A 19,106-nucleotide genomic window follows, 5' to 3' on the forward strand; every position below is an offset into this window, starting at 1 on the left:
CCTTAGGGTTCTACATCGATCACTGTTTCACAATCATCCACCACGACACAATCCTAGGGGTTCTACATCGATCACTGCCTCACAATCCTCAATGACCACACAATCCTTGGGGTTCTACATCGATCACTGTTTCACAATCCTCCAACACCACACAATCCTTGGGGTTCTACATCGATCACTGCCTCACAATCCTCAATGACCACACAATCCTTGGGGTTCTACATCGATCACTGCCTCACAATCCTCAATGACCACACAATCCTTGGGGTCCTACATCGATCACTGTCTCACAATCCTCCACCACCACACAATCCTTAGGGTTCTACATCGATCACTGTCTCACAATCCTCCACCACCACACAATCCTTAGGGTTCTACATCGATTACTGCCTCACAATCATCCACCACCACACAATCCTTAGGGTTCTACATCGGTCACTGTCTCCCAATCATCCACCACCACACAATCCTTGGGGTTCTACATCGATCACTGCCTCACAATCCTCAATGACCACACAATCCTTGGAGTTCTACATCGATCACTGTCTCACAATCTTCCACCACCACACACTCGTTGGGGTTCTACATTGATCATTGTCTCACAATCAAAAACTGTGTCATCAAAAACAAACCAAAGCTGCTTGGTACAGGCCATCCTCATGCAAAAAATCCTTACAGTCATTCTTTACTACTGGCCAAGCCCTTACCCTCTCCCACCTTAACATGCACAGAAAGGCAGAGAATGAGCATGGATAGTCCAGTGGGGGGAAGGTCATGTGGGCTTCACAGTCACAGCGTTATCATTGGTGCCTGGGTCACACTTGACAGCAGTAAGGACAAAAAGTTGTGTCCAATCAGGTGGGGAAGCCATATCTAGTGGTCAGACCTCATGGTCCGGCTGACATACTGCCACACACAGATCCAGCAGCGCCGAACGCTTATCACTCCACAGCATGTGTGAAGATGAGGGTCTCTGGTTTGATCAAAGAAACGCAGAGTGCATTCTTGGGTCTATGAGCTGCATTTGTGGCAGCCGGTGTGATCTTTGTCACTTCCGTGCAACTAGAGGGCAAATTTAAACTGCCATCGGTCGGTAAATTAATCCTAAAATAAGGTGACAAAAAAGAATATGAGAAGCTGGGAAAGGAGGAATAGCTGTTTATCCTTGCTCACATCTACATATGGACAAACAACACTTGCTGAGTGTTTGATGTTTTTTCCTCTTTTTTGGGCAGAAGAATGATTAACCCTGCCATTGCACAACCTGCAAATGTATTGATTTGCTGGGTATTTAAGTCCCCTGCTGCAGGTCACGTATACAATGAAGTGTTTTTCTTTAGAACTTGTGAAAGAAATATATGTCTTATGGTATTATCTGCGTGTTAATTTATGGTTGTATTATTTGTTGTGGCACCTATGCAATAAAGCAGGAGGTGCTTTAATGTTTTAAAAGGCTTCAAAAATGTTTAGTTTAATAGAAATAGTTGTTATTTAGAGAGAACTGTTATTTCGAGTTACGTTGCATATCCTTTCATTGCAAGAGCACAGCTTTACAAAAAGAAGTACCCTGATAACTAACTGAAATAGTGAGCCTTGAGGAAGGCCACCGAAGCAGTTTGTGGGACCGAAACATTGACGACATACGACCATAGGAGATGAAACCGATGTCTCCCAAAGTCACACATATTCCTGAACAATTGTACTTTAAAGACTCTATGGCACAATGAATATCTCTCGAATTGTTTTGACCCTCATCTCCAGTGGAAATATTGCATAAAATAAGAGGTAGTGGTACATTTTTACCTCTCTGGCTGATGTGCTTAAATACTGTGTTTGGGTGGAGGCAATTAATATAAAAGCACTATGTTATTTTGAGTATATTTTTTTAACGTGACAATCTTTTCATATATAACATATGACTAGATTGCAATAGATTGATTTTTGGATTATATGAAGCGCAGGTGTGATGTTTTGTTACGCTCCCTTAATTAAAGGAGTAAGAGGAGTCATTTCATAACATTTATTATCATAAGAAACAAGTAAGAATTCAGATAAAGAATAAATGAGCATATCCGAGGCCGCTGCAGCAGCACAGTCAGACAGCAAAGGAATCATGATGTTTTTACATAGAAGGCTATGTCGCTGCTGTGGGGTCTTGCAGAAATCCCTCCTTTTGTCCCACTTGTTTTCCCCCCTAAAGAAAATCAAGTAGGTTTTCACCCCCGGCAGTGTTATTAAAGGAGGATGGAGTGGCAGATGGCCATAAGGACTCTGGCAGACCGGCACACACACACACACCTGCGTTTCCCTCCAAAGGCTGGATTAGAGGTAGCTGTGTATCCATCTTTCCTCTCCTCAACCCTCGGTTTTCGGGGGCGCACAAAGTCTTAGGTCAAGGAGTAAGAGAAGCTCTTCTCTGAGCACCAGGTTGTATATTTATGTACATAGGTGTACAGTGTTACTAGTGCCACGGAAAGTAATTCCTGGTAGTTAGTATAGAGGCTAGCCTACTTTTAAATAATATTATTTGAGCCCTGCTTGCACCAGTTTAGCTGGTGTGACCACTGGAAGGCCAAGATTCAAGTCTGGAAAGTCATGGGTCACTCCTTACTTACGTACCAGCTAAACCTTCAGGCACCCTCATGGCAACGACCAAGCTAGCGGTAAGTGCTGCTAGGTGCATTCCTCCAAATTACTTTTTGTATTAAATCCGCCTTTTCTGCGTGGTCGCCCCAGATGTTTAACCTGTTCTAGCCCTATTTTTGCTGCACTTGGAACATCACACATTTACCCTTCTAGACAGCAGTAAAGCATCTGTGCTCCTCCTTTAAATATGTGAAAATTGGCTTCAACCTGATTGGCACTACTAACTTTTGTTTAAAGCCATACTATATGGCTTAGAAATACATCCCTGGCATGGAAAATTAGATGACACCACTGGGCTGAAGTGCCCATTATACCATGCACCACAGTAGCAGTACAAAAAACGGCTTCAGGCATATGCTGTGTAGGCTGACAGCAGTAGCTTGAACCATGCTGCACAGGCATGTCAAAATGACCCTTTTGACAGGTAAGAAAACCTGACTTTAAATGTTATCTAAGTCACCCCTAAGGATTGATACCATGATGCCTACAAGGTAGGGGGCATAATATTTATGAGTGGAACATTTGTGACATTACAAATGACATGTTCCCCCAGTGCTCGGCCCAAAATGACACTGTTGCTGGCCAGGCTGTAGCTTGCATATAACAAAAGTCAAAGTACAGATTATACACTTTAATTTATAACTTTTGACCTGTGCAGCAAAAGACTACATTCAAAGACTTAGGGGCTCATTAGGATGGCGGGCAGGCTTTGCCCGCCCGCCATCCCATCGGTAAACGGGACCGCCCGCCATAAGGGCGGGGGTCCCGTGGGGGACATTAGGATGTGCCCTCCACAGTGGCGGGCACATCCTGTATGTTTTGTATTGTGGCGGGCGGAGCTCTCTGCACCGCCCGCCACAATACAAAAATTGCATAGCAGCATTTACATCAATGAAGCGGCAGGCACTGCCGCTTTGTTCATGCAAATGTGGGGGGGTACCACAGGTACCCCCCGTGTGCAAGCCCCTACCCACCTTCACTCTGGGGAACCGCAGGGGGCCCCCAGAGTGAAGACGGCCTGCCTTTCCATGGCGGCATTGCCGCCACGGAAAGGTTTGCCAAAACACCTATGATAATATGGCTGGCGGTGTCTGATAGACACCGCCACCATATTATTCATTTTCCGCCCCGGCCGCAAAGCGACCGGGGCGGAAAACAGGCAGGCGGAGTTTTCCTCCGCTGCGGTCCCCTCCTCCATTGAAATGTGGCGGGGGGAATGCAGGGATGGATGTCGGGCGGATTGCCTCCGCCAGGCTGGCGGTGGCAATCCACCCGACATCTTAATGACCCCCTAATTTTTATATTTAATAAAACGTCAATCTAATGGTGAATTCAGATTTGTATTAGATATATTGGAAAATTGACCTTTAGATAAATTACCTTTACCATGCCAGAAGCTGCTGGAGGCTAATTTGCATAAGTTCTCCAGCGACTGCCCAGTCTGTACTTGGCTTGAATTAGGTGTGAAAGGTGTGTGGAAGCTTTACCAAAGGCAGGGACAATGGCCTGGGAGTGAGGAGGTGTTTTTCTTCCCCTGGCAAGAAGACCAGTTGAGGTGCACAAAGGATCTTAATTACCTTCAAATGGGCATGCCATGTCACAAGTAAATATCATGAACCACCTTGACTGGCCAAAGCCTTGGTTCACGAGTTAGGCTGGCACCAAATCCAATGGAAGGAAATCTATCCCTAGAACTGGTTTTCAGTGACCACAGAGGAGGAAACTGTTCATTACCCTGGCCACACCTCTGGCTGGGCACACCGGCTCTGCACAAGTGGAGAAGGGATTCCCCATCTTGAATGTTCAGAGCTTGGGGCACAGGGTCTACAGAAAAAGTGGGTAGGGTTGCCTCTGTGGACTTTTACACTATTGGTTAGGGAGTGCCCAGGAGTCACCCTCACCCACCCATTAGCTAGTGACAGTCATAAATGTGGTGTAAGAATTTTGATTATTATTTTAGGTGGGTGACAATCCACCTCAAAGAATAATCACAACCATTGTCAGGGTTACTAAATTAATCTGAGCTCAACCTTCTGGTAGCTATGGTACAGACCAGACTGTGTTAACTTAGGGCAATGTGTAAATTATTTATGCAGTACCAAAACAGTCATAAGAGCTTAAATGCAGCCCAATACAAATCTCAAGCTGAATCAGAAAATGGAATAAAACTTTATAAACGAAATGATAACAAAATAACAAATCGGAGAGACCAGAGATATGTATTTTTAAAGCTTTAAGTAGCAGAATCGACAAGAAGCATAAAGGGCCAATGATAATCAATATTTTCACAGAAATCTGGGACAATGGCCAAAATTTGACACTGACTGTGGTGGAACGTAAGATGAATAAACCAACCAGGTTCATACTGGTCAAAGATTTTACCTTCTGACTTAAGTCCTTTAAGTCGCAATCCATCACAGGCGTACACTTCTAACGCTCCCTGGTCTACAGGGGAGGCAGCCAGAGACTCACAGGCTGTCAGGGACAGGTCAAACTGCAGGGTACAGTCCAGGTGTAGTTGCCACTGGAGCTAGGCATTTGCAGGGAAATGCCTATTGTAGATTATTGTGTCCCTCTAGCTTTAACAGGAGTCATGATTATGACCCTTGGAGTCTACTTCTTTGTGGTCGGTACAAGAGAGAGCAGATCCAGTCCTTCAAGGCTAATCTCAGGTCACAGAGAGGAGGTTCAGTCCTCTTCTGATGTTCCTCAGGTCCTGGAGTGTTCTGAAGTGGGTGCATGCAGATGCTACATTTATGTCTGGTTCCAGCTAGTGGGTGGAAATTACTGCTGGGTATGCCCTAACCATTGGAGTAAACGTTCCTGGGCTAATTCTACCCACTTAGGCATTTTCAAGATGGTGGGATGCTTCGACCATACTAAACTTGGACTCTGAGGGCTGGGTGTGTGTGGGGGGTACACTATGGTAACCCTAGTGTCCTTTCAGATCTATAACTAAAATACAGCTAGGGACAGTTACTGTACCCAAAATAAACGCTGAGAGAGAAGTATAGTAGAACAAAGCGGGGTTCTCAGCAAACAGATAGTGGAAACACAAGAACTATTTTGCCATTATCTTTCCCTTCCTTTCAAGTGCGCACTAAGGGTTATATGTAATCACAGCAGACCTGTCAAACAGGATTTAACATTCAAGCAGGATTTGACACTATAATGTTAAAAAGGATGCTCACAGTACCACCCTGCATATTCTGTCATGGTAAGAGGAGTCATCTCTGCCCATACTGGACAGCCTATTGTTTGCCCCCGGGAAGCACTTTTGACCTTCTTCACACCTATGAATTCAGCCATCTAATTACTGGCTGGCAGAAGTGGGAAAGCTGTAAATTTAGCCTCCAGGAAATTCAGGCAGGGAAAAGGTAACTTCTAAAGGTTACTTTTCCTTATTATATATTTAAAAATGATGACTTTACCATTAAATTTAATAACTATTAAAATAGTTGTTTATTTGTCTAGCTACTTCAATTCCAGAGATACAGAATTGGGGTTTAAATATGTACTCTGGTTGTCTACTTAAGACAGCCAGGCCTGCCACAGAGAAAATTGCTTTTAGGTGCTAGTCACTGTATGGGTATGTTAACATTACATTTCTACATGTCATGCTTTTAAATAGCATGCATCCTGTTTAGTGGACTACAATTGAGTTTTACACCTGTCAAAAGTGGTTGACAGGTTGAATTGCAGTTTTTAGACTGATCCAGCAGGCTCCACTTGTATGCCAGAAGACACTTTTACACTATCACTGCAGTGGAATGCACAATAACTTCTGCAGTAGACTAGTGACATTTAACTTACAGGCCCTGTGTACACTTTGCACCCTATACTAGGGACTTATAGATAAGTTAAATATATCCATTAGGAATATAACAATTAAACCATGTTTAAAGGTTGGGAAAAGGGTACTTTACGTCTGGTTAGTATGAGTAAAGTGCACACAGTTTTAACAGCAGCAAACAATATAGTGTCCAGCAATAGGTGAAAAATATGGGGTGACTACACAGCAAATGCAGATTTTCCTACATGTAGAGTCCACAGGACTCCTCCGCAGAATGCTTTCTGGATCAGGAGAAGAGGACTGGGCCTACTGTCTGTGATGTGAGAGGAGCCCTTTATGATAGATCCTTCTCTCGCTTGTATCCAGGACAAAGAATTGGACTCCAACGGTCAGTTGGCTGATCTCATGGCTGATTACTGGGACACAAAAGCTGCAGGAGGCCTTTTTCCTAAAGTGCTCAGCTGACCAGTGGTAACTCTACCATGTTGTTGGTCTCCGCCTGACACCCAGAGAGTCTCTAAGTGGCTTCCCCATAGGTTCTGGGGTCCTTAGAAGTCTACTCCAGAAGAAAGTTAAAAAACTTGTTTTAATTTTTCCTCCTGCGGGACCTGTAGGAAAAAGTATCCCACCAGCAGTAACACAGCATTGGATTGTATTTCAACTTCGTCCTGCTCAAGGTTTCCAGCACTGCCAAAAAACAACTAAGTCCCATTCAGTGTTGGGACATAGGACGTTTCCAGCGAGAAATCTCCAAAGCGCCAAGCAGAGCCAACCTGCATCAAGTATCTGGCTATCGGTTCCACAGTGGAAGCTACAATTTCAGTAGCTGTCTGCTCGGGGAGAATTTTTATTCTCAAAACGTGACAAAGGGCCATATGTATCATTACAAATTGCGATAGCAAATGCCGAAATGTACAGAATTTCGGTGTTTGCCATCACAATTGGGCTTAATGGGATGTATTAAAGAAAAACTGCCTTGCAAAATAAGGATTCGCAAAATTTGCGATTCCCCATTTTGCGATTACATTTAAGGAATCGCAAATTGCGATTCCTTAAATGCAATGTAAGAGGCACAGAAAAAGTGCGATTTGGCCTTAAGGAATCGCAAATTACCACCAACTTCAAGTTGGTGGTAATTTGCGATTTCTTCGAAAAATGCACTTTTTTGCATTTTTCAAAGTGCCATGCGGCGCACATACATGCACATTTCAGGGGTGTAACAGGGTGTCCTTTTGACACCCTGGCACCATTGAAATTGCATTCTCAATTTACAATTCTCTAATTGAGATCGGCAAATTGAGAATGTCTTCCCATTCATTCCTATGGACCTCTGGGCACATAGGAATGAATGGGGAGGTATTCCTTAATTGCAAATCGCAACTTGCGAGTCGCTATTAAGAAATATGTAGGATTCGCAAAATGTATTGCAAATCCAACATACATAGCGTTTTGCGATTCTCAAATAGCGATTCACAAAAAAAATCACTATTTGAGAATCGCAACTGGACATTTTCATACATATGGCCCAAAGTCCCTTTCTGCATTATGGATTAGAAGAAATGTTAATTTTTTTCTTTAAAAAATTGACAAACGTCCCTTTCTGAAGTGGGATTTAAAAATGTTATCGATTTGTTTTACTTTCAAACTTTTGATTGGGGCCAGTCCATGAGGGGTATCCAACCAATGCTCAATTGCAGTCGGTATCAAATCAAGCCTAGTTCCCAGTCTGCCACTTCCACAGACTATCATAATTGCTTTTTTTTGGAGCTATTCTAGTTAAAACTTTCAAAATTCATATGCTCGCTTCCCCTTATTGGATTTTTGTCAGTTTAGTGCCATTAAATTTTACTCTATTTTTGCTAATTTAGTTTGGGATTTGCATTGCTTGGTGTTTTTAGTGCAATACTGTTTGGTACTGCATGAATACTTAACACATTGCCTTAGGTCTGTCTGCTCTGTGTCAAAGCAGCCAGGGAGTTGAGCTCATGTTAATTTAGTGACTCTGAGGGTTCATCCTGACAAGAAGTGTTAGTTTATCAAAGCACGTTTATTGTCTCAGAGTTCATTTACTTGATGTCTCCAAGTTATTGTCTGTGCGGGACATATGAGCTCTACTGTGGGCAGGGCACAGTGTTACAGAGGTCTGACTGGTGGCCCCTCTTTGCTCACTTGCAATAAAACCAAAAGTAATACAACACAGGGTAGCATGGGGGACGCATATCCAGACAGCTGGACCATTCAATGCATATACAGACACCTGGACCATTCGCCCTTGAGTGTTGAGCAATGGTGGCACTGTGAGATCACCATGCAACATACCCCAACATTAGCATGAATTGTTCAATTTAAAGGGGCGAGCTATGTGCCTTCGAGGGCCTCTGCGGCTGTCTCCCCTGAAACTCAGTCAGCTGCCACCCTTACATCAAGCTATACCTTGTAGCATTGCTTGTCACGACCAGGAGTACGAGTGGCAGACCCAATTGGGTTACCTGGTTGCAGCAATTAACAGGTATGGAGAGTACCTCGCCCCACCCCAGTCAGCCTGTCGGAGAGGTCGTCTCTCGCTATAAATACAGGGAAATTCTCGAAGCGCCAGCCAGTACTGCCATAAGGAAGTGTAAAAGCGCAAGGGTGGCTTTCCTTGCCGTAGGGGCATGCTGGGGACTCCAAAGGACTGAGCCTTTCAATTACAGCACCCGCACTCCCCAGTTCCATGCGTGGTGGCTCCTCCTATCCAGGTTTATTTATTCTCAGTGCTCAGACTGCTGTCCAGAATGGAAAGAAAAAAGCTGGACTGGGTGAGCTTCTGGCGCAAGAACCTGGAAAAACTGGCACATGTACTTCCACTGCCTTTGAGCGGGGGCCTGGTAACAGGGCTGTGGGCCATCGCTGTCACACGCAGGCACCCTGGGGTGTTGTGGACCCTACATCTCGGTGTGACCTGTATACCTGTGAGCGGCGAGCCTCATTGAAATTCTAGGGACCCCTCAGAAATCTTGTAAGGTGGTCCCATCCTTACGCTATTGCCTTGTAGCTTTGGGTCCAACATGGCCTGGAAGGGCGTCTGGACTCTGGTCGCCCCCTTTCCCCTCCTCCACTGCCGCTCCTGTAGCGGGGCTGCTCTCCCATGACCCTGAGTAACAACCGCCCGAGGCAGAGAGACGGGGCCAGCCCCTTGACGCAGTGAGTGATCCCCTTGACGCGCCCGGATCCTAAATCTTTCCGCTGCCAACATCCTCCTCGGTCCACTCCATCCATCCCTCAGCATCACCCGGAGCCTGGGGAGACGGTCCCTCCGCCAGCGGTGGCCTTCAGCCATCAACAACCCGCAGGAGTGAAGGGGAGCAGCCAGGAACAGGAAGCGGCCGCGTCAGGCCATTACCCAGAACCCCCCGGGGCCGCGAGCCAGTGCCGCGGCAGGTGAGCAGAGCTTCCGGTGCAGGCCTTGCAAGTGAAAAGGACCGCATTTAATAAAAGGAAAGGAATTCAATAAAACAGGGCACGAGCTAAAACCAGGGCACCAGTCCTAAAAAAGAAGTGGGGGGACGCTGACATCACGACATGAAGTGACGTCACGAAAGGTGGCTTGCATCATCAGACTCATTGCCTCCCCTCGCTCACCCTTTAGATGCGAATGCATCAGAGAAGCCGGCGTGTGAGCAGCGTTCTGAATGGGCTCCGATCTCGCCCCAGAGAGGCCAAAGAGTGAATGTGTGACTCCATTTGCTCCAGTTATCGTCCTGGTGAAATAAGTGGGGGGAAGCCGTCCACCCGCGTGGTACCCCCACTCGAGCCCTGGCTAAAACTGATTCAATCCTCTGGGAAGAGTCCGGTCACTGACGTGGTGGTTGGTGGTCGTGGGGCTGATAAATTCATTAACTGTAAACACTTACTTGTTCTTCCGCTCAAGGCCTTTGAGACTCACCTGTCAAAAGGTATGAAGCGGCAGAAAACTCCATGTACGGTTGCCCCCGGTCAGCTCATCACTTGATACTATGGCCCGCTCACACCCCTAGCCTCACTGGCACTGCACATGCTGCACTAGTGAAATACCTCTGTCTGTAGATGTCACAACAGACTTGTATCTCTAAAAAACAGGAAGTGCGGGGTGGAGCATTGAGAGGGCAACATGTGAGCAGTGTAACGCGGGACTGGCTCTTCCCCTACCCTAGGTGTACTGCAAGGCACAGGCAAGTCCATGAGACCCAGATGCTGTACTGGGGTGAGCTCGCCTCTCTCTGGACTGTACTCCTAGCTGAGGGTCACTTATGAAGGAGCAGCGAGCACGCGTTCTGCACTGGTACTCACTCTGCAGGTTTTATAACTTTAATTATTTATTTGATTACCATTGTCATTTGACTGCACATCATTTCTGTATATTCCTTTAACTAGGGACCGCTGTTCCTTGTTCTACCAATTGCCCCGGATTGTGAAGATTACTGGGTTTCTCTTGTATAAAAATTAAAAAATCTCCTATTTGCCTCCTATTTCAAAAAGTTTATGGAAAAGTAGTTACAGAGGTTCCCCATATATGGGGGAAGCAGTTGCAAACCTTATGTCCATGCTTAAAAACCCCTTTAGTTTACTTAACAACCCACAATAAATAACTACTGTGATGTCTCAAAAGGAAGGTTCTTGTGTGGGTAATAAAGGGTTATCTTTACACCTGTCTATTATTGCTCATTAACATGCTGAAGCCTTAAACTTTTAATAGAAATTGCTTGATGTAATGCGTAGTGGAATCACAGTTTGTGTGAAGTCACTTCATATAATGTCATCTGCGTGGAGGGAAGTTACAGGATATAGGAAACTCATTCCTCTGCACCTATGATATTAGTTTAATCACATTGTTGCCCAAGCTGCAGGAAAGCATGTCTATTTTGACCACAGACAATGTTGTTGGTGGTTAGATAGCCACAAGCAGACACTTCTGCAATATGCACACCTTGCAGTTTTTGCCCAAGCCTTTTCTGCCATGCTCTAGCGCATGCCCTGGTCACCAACTACAAGACAGAGGTAGAGGTGGTGGTTCTGACAATCAGGTGACAGAATACCAGTATCTACCAGCAGCCCACTGATCTTTCACCACATTAGAATCAAGTGATAGTATAAAACATGCCAGGATGTTGAAGACAGAAGATGCGTGGCTGGCTGTGAGCCGTACCACCTCCGTGCTGCTGGTAGCCCCTAATTTCGCCTTCCTCCCATTGAAGCATGGAGCTTCTCTTTCTGTGATGCTGAGTCAAAAGGAACGGGGCTGAAGAAGATCTCCACCTGGGGGGGGGGAGGGGCATTGTTAATCTTGGGGTTCTCTCCCATTTGCTGTGCAATCGCTCCAAGAGAATATGGACATTCCATTGTAATTGTAATCGCATTTATATAACGCTTACTACCCCCGAAGAGGCGTCAAAGTGCTTTTTCGGTGAGTAGCAAGCTACTCCGGAACCCAAAAAGGATTAGTGGTGAAATAGTATAGGGAAATATGAAATTAATTTGAGCAGTGGACATGTTAGTCTGTTACTTGGATTGAATAGGATAGTGGAGGGATAGAAGAGGGGATGGTTTGCATTTATATAGCGCCTGATACATCTGATGAGGAAAGCAGATGTGTTGATTGGCCATATAGGTTGACTTACGTCTTGTCTATATTCAATCCAAATTGATCTCTTTTCTGGGATCCGTGAATGCAAGGGTAATCTGTTACAAAGTTGTGCACTATTGTTAAGTCCCGGGGCCGGAAGAAAACTGGGCATGCAAGAATAATCTGTTGCACATGTCCGTTTTGGCCTTTCCATGTTGTGTACATAATATCTGGATGTTAGTCCTGGCAGCATGTGGCTTAGGACTTTATCTGTTTCACGGTTGTTAGCATTTGTAGAAAACGTAAATCAGAAGGATCAGTGGAGAAGTGTGGCTCAATGGTTAGAGCGGCAGACCCTGATGCAGAGGTCTAGCCCGGGACCAGGGTTCAATTCCCCGCCTCGTGGGTCTTGGGCTCAAAAATTCCACGGACCTGATAATTCTCGCCTCGGTGCCTATTCCAATCATGGAGTCCCACTCTGCAACTCTGGGCAATAGCTTGCTTAATCTCCACAACGGCCCCCACAACGCTAAGGATGCCTGGCCTCCACCTTGGGGGTGCCCAAGAGTGGACACCTCACAGGGAAAGCCAGGATGGGTTCCACAGCGGTATTCGTACAAGCGCCTTGAGACCCTTGCGGGTGAGTAGTGCGCTATACAAGTATCAATTTACAACTTGCAAAGAAGCTCATGTCTGCCACCACCAGCCCTTAACTCAACCACCTCTCCATTCCCCTTGCTTACAAACCTGTCTGCAGCAGATACCACCGTCCACTCTCTCTCCTTTAACATCTATGGTCCATCCTGCTCCTTTCAATGCAATCCCCCTTGCCTCTCTCGTCCATAGGTCAGGGATGTATCCCACAAAAAACCAGAAGAAAATGGAAAGGAATATAACAGCATATGGGCAAGTAATGTCAAATTCCCTCACACTGACTAAATGACAGATCAGAACAAACACCCTCACACCACACACACAACACAAACCTACACACAATCACACACAGGATAGATGACCTGTGTACAACAACATGACTCACTGAAGGCCGACTCAGGTTTAAAAGAAGGAGGTAAGGCCAAGCCTTCTCTTATGGGCACGCCTCGTTGGAACTACTGACATCATGCCCGCACCTTTACCCACACCCACCGGTATTTGATGATAGAAAACCTACAAACCAGCAGCAATAAATGTCACAGTAGTCATGCAGGGGGAAAGTTGCAATATGTAACCACTTTCAGAGAGCCTTGCCCAAGAAGAACTGATGACTACAGAACCTGGTCCACTGAACAAACCCACCATTTGCACACTGTAGACTAAACTGAGACCCCCCGACTGTACCAAGTGTCCAAATAATTAATGCACACTTGATACTTTAATGTAGAAAAACGGAATCACATAAGATAAAATTGAAATCCTGACTTTTAAGAGCGATTTCAGAGATGACCCCGCCTGTTTAACAAACACATCTTCAGGAACTTCCTTTTAATCAAAGAGTTGTGATACAAATCCCATGCACAGACACATATTAGAAGTAGCGGGAGTAGCAGCTGCTAGCCCTGGATTGCCAATGGATAACCTTGACACTGGCCTTGCTACACCTGGTATGAGGGGTCACAAAGTCAGTAGCGAGCGGGAACATAAAAGTAAAGAGGATACACAAAACCCTGTCCATTAACCCAGTACCTGTGCAGCAAATTGGAGGCTATTGGTGTGTTATGGGTGAGACAAGAGGCCACTCCTGGGATGTCATCAGGGTCAAAGGGTGTCTGATGCCACATGGTGAACTGATGTCCATGATTGCATTCTAGAGATCGCGCATGGAGCGGAAACAAGCCGGAGGCCTTCTTCAGGTGCTCTGTAGCATGGGAGTCTTGAATGCACCTAACAACAGGCGCCCTAAAGTAACAAACCGCAAGCATGGGGTGGTATACAATGGATAGTAAGACTATGTTGAAATAACTTGGCAGAGGCCAGAATTCAGAAATGGATGCCCAAACCAGGGAGAAACACATCTAATAAATTGAGTCTGCCTGAGCAGGGAGGAAACCTTCTTACAGAAAAAAGGCACTCACAAACCATTTATTGTACCAGCCGTTGTAATTATTCATACCGAAAGAGACAATTCTAAACACAGAGCTGACTTAAAAAGAAACCCTCTTAGTAAAAGCAGATCGCACTACAGATAGGATAGCTGAAGCAGCGAATCACAAATTAACCGGCTATGTGGACACTTCTTTCGCTGCTGCAACCACATGATCAAGTTGCTATCATTCAAACTCGCTGATGCAGACTGAGTTACACTGCATTGTAGAGTGAAGCCAGATATTGCCAAGAGAGCGGCTCTTGGGCCCAGGAGCGTTGCTCTCAACTCAGTAAAAGAATGCAAATAAAAAAAAAAGAAAAAGAAAAATTCATAAGACTGAAATGTTTCTAGAAGTTACTGGAGGGCATGTGGGTTTCGGCAAGGACTGTTAATAAAATGATACTTCTTCTGGGTGGGATATCATCCACATTGTTTAGTTGGTTCCGGTTTCCTTAAGGCCTCTATTAAAAGTGTTCTTGTTTTTACCCTGGGGAATGATAGCTTTAGGTGAACTTTTTTCTCCGGTAGTATGTCACAGTGTATTTTTATATCTATGCTTTTATACCTCTTAAAATATGTCCTTTTAACTGCAATAGTTTTCAGATTGACACTGCCTTGCTTTCTATCCTAGCAATGCGACATGATTGCTTCTCTTTGTTGAAGGTATGTCAGAGGGTTTTCATGGGAAGGATGTAACCATGGCTCAGTGGATTCCAAGAAAAGGCGAGCAAACTGATATCAAAGTGCAACTGAACATATGCGTAAAGTCACACTTCTGGTTCAGTTGAACAATGACTGTCAGAAAAGGCACCAACTCAGCTGATGCTTTTTTGTGAATAATATTGACCATCCGCTGTGTTGTTGTTATCATCACCATCATTATTAGTCTCTGGGCCCTACAACTAACATCTTTCATTAGCATAAAATCATACTATTTTTGAAGGATAAAAGATGAGCCAGTCCTGTGAGAAATCAAACCAGTGACCTACTTCAACAGCGCATCAGCCGTAGCAAGCACTATATAAATGCAAACTTTTTTCTCCTCTTCTATCCCTCCGCTATCCTTCTCAATCCAAATTACTGACTAAAATAGCCACCACTCAAATTACTCTCATATTTCACTAAACAAATTCAGCACTAGTCCTTTATGGGTTCCGGAGTAGCGGAAAAAGCACTTTGACGCCTCATCAGGGGTGGTAAGCGCGATATAAATGCAATTACAATATAATATACCTCTGCAGTGAGTGCTGAACCAACTGAGCTATACTGCAGAATGGAGACTTGGGATTCGAGGTCGGGGCTAGGAATGCCTTGCCGTTTCATATATGCCACCTAAGTCACCAACAGAGGACGGCGAATGCTGACCCCTCTGATGCCTGGTTGTCATTGTCCAATAGCAGTCAAGAGTCGAGTGGCTCTCCAGTCTCTCTTGAGAAGAGTGGGCTAGAGGTTACGGCCAAGACCCGTGTATTACAATCCTGGCTACCCCACTCGACCAAAAGCGTGATCTTGGTAAATCACTTCACGTCCTTGATTTCGCTTTTCTTTCAAAAGCTTGGCGCGCACTGAAGCGCTGGAGTTGAGAGGTGTGCGCTATACAAGAAAGTCCATTCATTCTCTTGCTGAACAGAGCGTTTACCATCCCCCTGGGACTGCGCCGCTTTTGGCGGGTTCTAGCCCAGCCCTGCCCGGTGCAGCTGTGACACTGAGTGTGCGGGAACAGAGCCGGACGTCAAGCGCATGAACACATTAGGCTTCAGGACACAGATCACTGTCAGAGAGCCTTACACACACCACGAGATCAAAGCCAGGACAACAAAGAGCGCCGATCGCCGCTATCTGGAAATCTCCAAACTTCCAGGGAGATATGCATCTGGAAACCAAAGCGACGTGAGTTTAGAGGATGTGGCGTTGCGGCCAGAGCTTTAGAACTGGGGAGCCTGGATCGAGCCCCGGCGTCGGCCAAACATCCTGTGAGGCTGGGCAAATCGCTTCATCTTCCCCGCCTTAAAAAAATGAGTTTGACCTTGTGTAATGTAACTGGTGCTCATATAAAGCGCCCCAAAGCCCTAGAGCCGAGTTCGCGCTATATGAAAAAAAAAACTGAAATGAAAAAAAGAAGCCTGGAGCAGTTGTTATTACAAACACACATGCTGATTCAGCCGTTCCTGGCAGGGGGTTACTCACACAGTGCAGGTGATAGGTGTCAGCTATGTCCAGGTGATACTATCTTCCGGTAACAGATGTGCACATATCACCACCTGCGAACACAAAGGAAGGCCAAGGAGGTAATTGGACGGTGTATCACAACTACTGCACGAGATGAGGAAATCGACAAACTGACAGTGATCTTACAAAGAAAAACAGCCAACATTTCGGCGTGGATCCATATATCCACATGCAATATTAACCCACAGATGTGTAATATTGCCATGGACATCATTTAGGGGTCGCCAGGAGTCACAGCTGCGACGCCTGGCTTTCCGCTTGCGACCCCTGGTTTGAAAGGTGGTAAAAACAGTTGACGAACACAAGGGCAGCTTGCTCTTATGGTTGTGGGGCCTCTGATTTTCTTGTTTTTTTACCCATTCAGTTATTAGTATTATTCACTGTTAGAGCATGACAAAAATGAGCTCCTGGAGCTGGAACAACACTTTGCTGGCAGTTACAGTAAGTAGAAAAACACTTTTAAATGTATGTTGTTTGTGTTCGCTTGGCTCAGGGTTTGTTTGTATGAGACATACTGTGTGTATGTGTGACCGTGTGTGTATGTGTGAGCATGTATGTGAGTGAAAGTGTGTGGGGGAGAGTCAGTGGCAGGTAGTGAGTGAGATTGAGTGTCAGTTAGTATGTATGCGTCACAATGGTTGAGAATGACTGAGTGAGAGTAAGAGTAACTTCTAGTGAGTGAGAATGGATGAGTGAGATTGAATAAGAATGAATGTGAAGGAGTATTAGAGAGTGAGTTAGCAGGAGTTGGAGTCAGTGCCAGTGTGTGAGTACACCTGCGAGTGAGAATGGGTGGATCAAAGTGAGTGCAAATACATGAGAAGAGTATGAATAAATGAAGAAGCATTAGTGAGCATAAGAGTGAATACGAGTGAGTGAATGAATGAGGGATAATGAGTGAATCAGAGTGAAAATAAGTGAGAGTGAGTGACAACGAAGGAGTTACAATATGGGTGAGTATGTGTAATTATGAGTTACTCAGAGTAATATATCAGTGAAAGTGAGTGTGAATGAGCGAGAATGAGTAAGAGTGTGTGCACGTGAGTGGGTAATAATGACTAAGAATGAATGAGTGTAAGGGAATGGAAATGAATGAAAGTGAGTGAGAATCAGTGGGAGTGAGTTATGTTATGTTATGTTAAAATGTTTCTAAAGCGCTCAAATACCCTTGGGTGTCTTGGCGCTGGTTGGATGGCAGTAAGGTGAGAGTATTGGGCGACTAGAGGTTAAAAAGCCAGGTGAGTGAATGTGAGTGAGCATAAGTTAGAGTGTGGTGTTATGCTTCTGAGTTTAGAAATGGCCCTGGCATACTGAGGGCCGTCCTTGGCTCTTAGAGGAATCCATGGCAAAGTACAGGAGCTGGAATACAGGAGACAATTCTTGGCATGAAAGGCACATGTGACAAAACACTGGTAGTGGCATAGGGGAGGTAGTTCTTGGCATAATGGGCACTCACGGTAAAATACATGTACTGACCTACTAGAGGTCATTCTTGGTGTATGGGGAAACCATGGAAAATGCAGGTGCAGACACATTCAGGGTAATTCTTGTCATAAGGGAGGAGCACTGGGGCGTACAGGAGAGAGGCTCTGGCATACTAGACATCATTTTTTAAATAAAGGTCACAAAGGGGCATATGGGCGGCATCGACAGCAAACCTCTGACACAGGCATATTGAATGTAAAATGTGGCACAAGGAGCATCCTTATTATATGTGGCAAGCATGACAAAATGATGTCCCCAGCACAGTAGTGGTAATTTTCTGATATATGGGAACACGTAAAGCTGTTTTGGGAAAAGAAATGGGATCAGCTTCTGGCAAGCATCAGGTTTCATTAGCCTGGCACACCCTGAAAGGACTTTTAATATTTATTGCATGCCCTTTCAGAGCCTATGACTATTTGCCAAATTTGCTGAAAATTGTGCTTTAAAATGCTCTATGTGACCCCAGTAGTTGTCTAATTTTTTCGGGGGAGAACCTCCTTCAGCCTACCTAGAAGAAGCCGGACTCACTTGCTTCGCTCCTTTGCTCCTAATCAGGACACATATTGCACCCTACCCCTCTCAAATATTAGGTCAGGACCCTAAAATAGTTGTTATCTAAAATGGTAATTTGTCTGGGTGGTGTTGTTGTAGTAATCATGTAGTTATTATGGAACTTCAATGTCAATTATCGTAGATGCTGTCAGGATGATGGTGGTGTATCATCACTTTTTGGGAGGAATCGTTCGTAATCATAGATCATATGATGCCACTTCCTACGATGTCACTAAGGTCAAAGGGCATATGTCACTTCCACAAACCCCAGTATTTTGGTAAAGGAGTATATCACATGCAAGGGTTGGTGAGTGGGTGGACCAAGCCATGGTTTGCTTTTGTGGACATTTTTGTGTACATTTGTGGACACCTAAAAACATATCAGTTTATGAGCATTCACAAACTCCTCCCCAACTTTGTCACATCCTGGAATTAATTAATCTTTTCTCGGATTGGGAAAAGTCCCTTTGCAAGAAGAGAAGGGAACTGATACAGTCAAATTCTTTTGAAGAGTGTAGTGGATTTGCAGTTGTAAAGCAGGCTGCATTTCCCAATGTGGAATGTGGAAAATCAGATTAATTTTGACGGTGTGCCTGGAAAGCTGCGACCGGCACAGATTTGTAGATGTACTACCAAATGTTTTATGAACTCAAAAAACTCAGAAAAGGTATGAAAATGTTTCCTATTCTTTGATTTCAATGCACTCCTCCTCCAAGCCTACAAAACCCCACTCTCGA

Source organism: Lissotriton helveticus, chromosome 11, assembly GCF_964261635.1.
Source record: "Lissotriton helveticus chromosome 11, aLisHel1.1, whole genome shotgun sequence".
Lineage (NCBI taxonomy): Eukaryota > Metazoa > Chordata > Amphibia > Caudata > Salamandridae > Lissotriton > Lissotriton helveticus.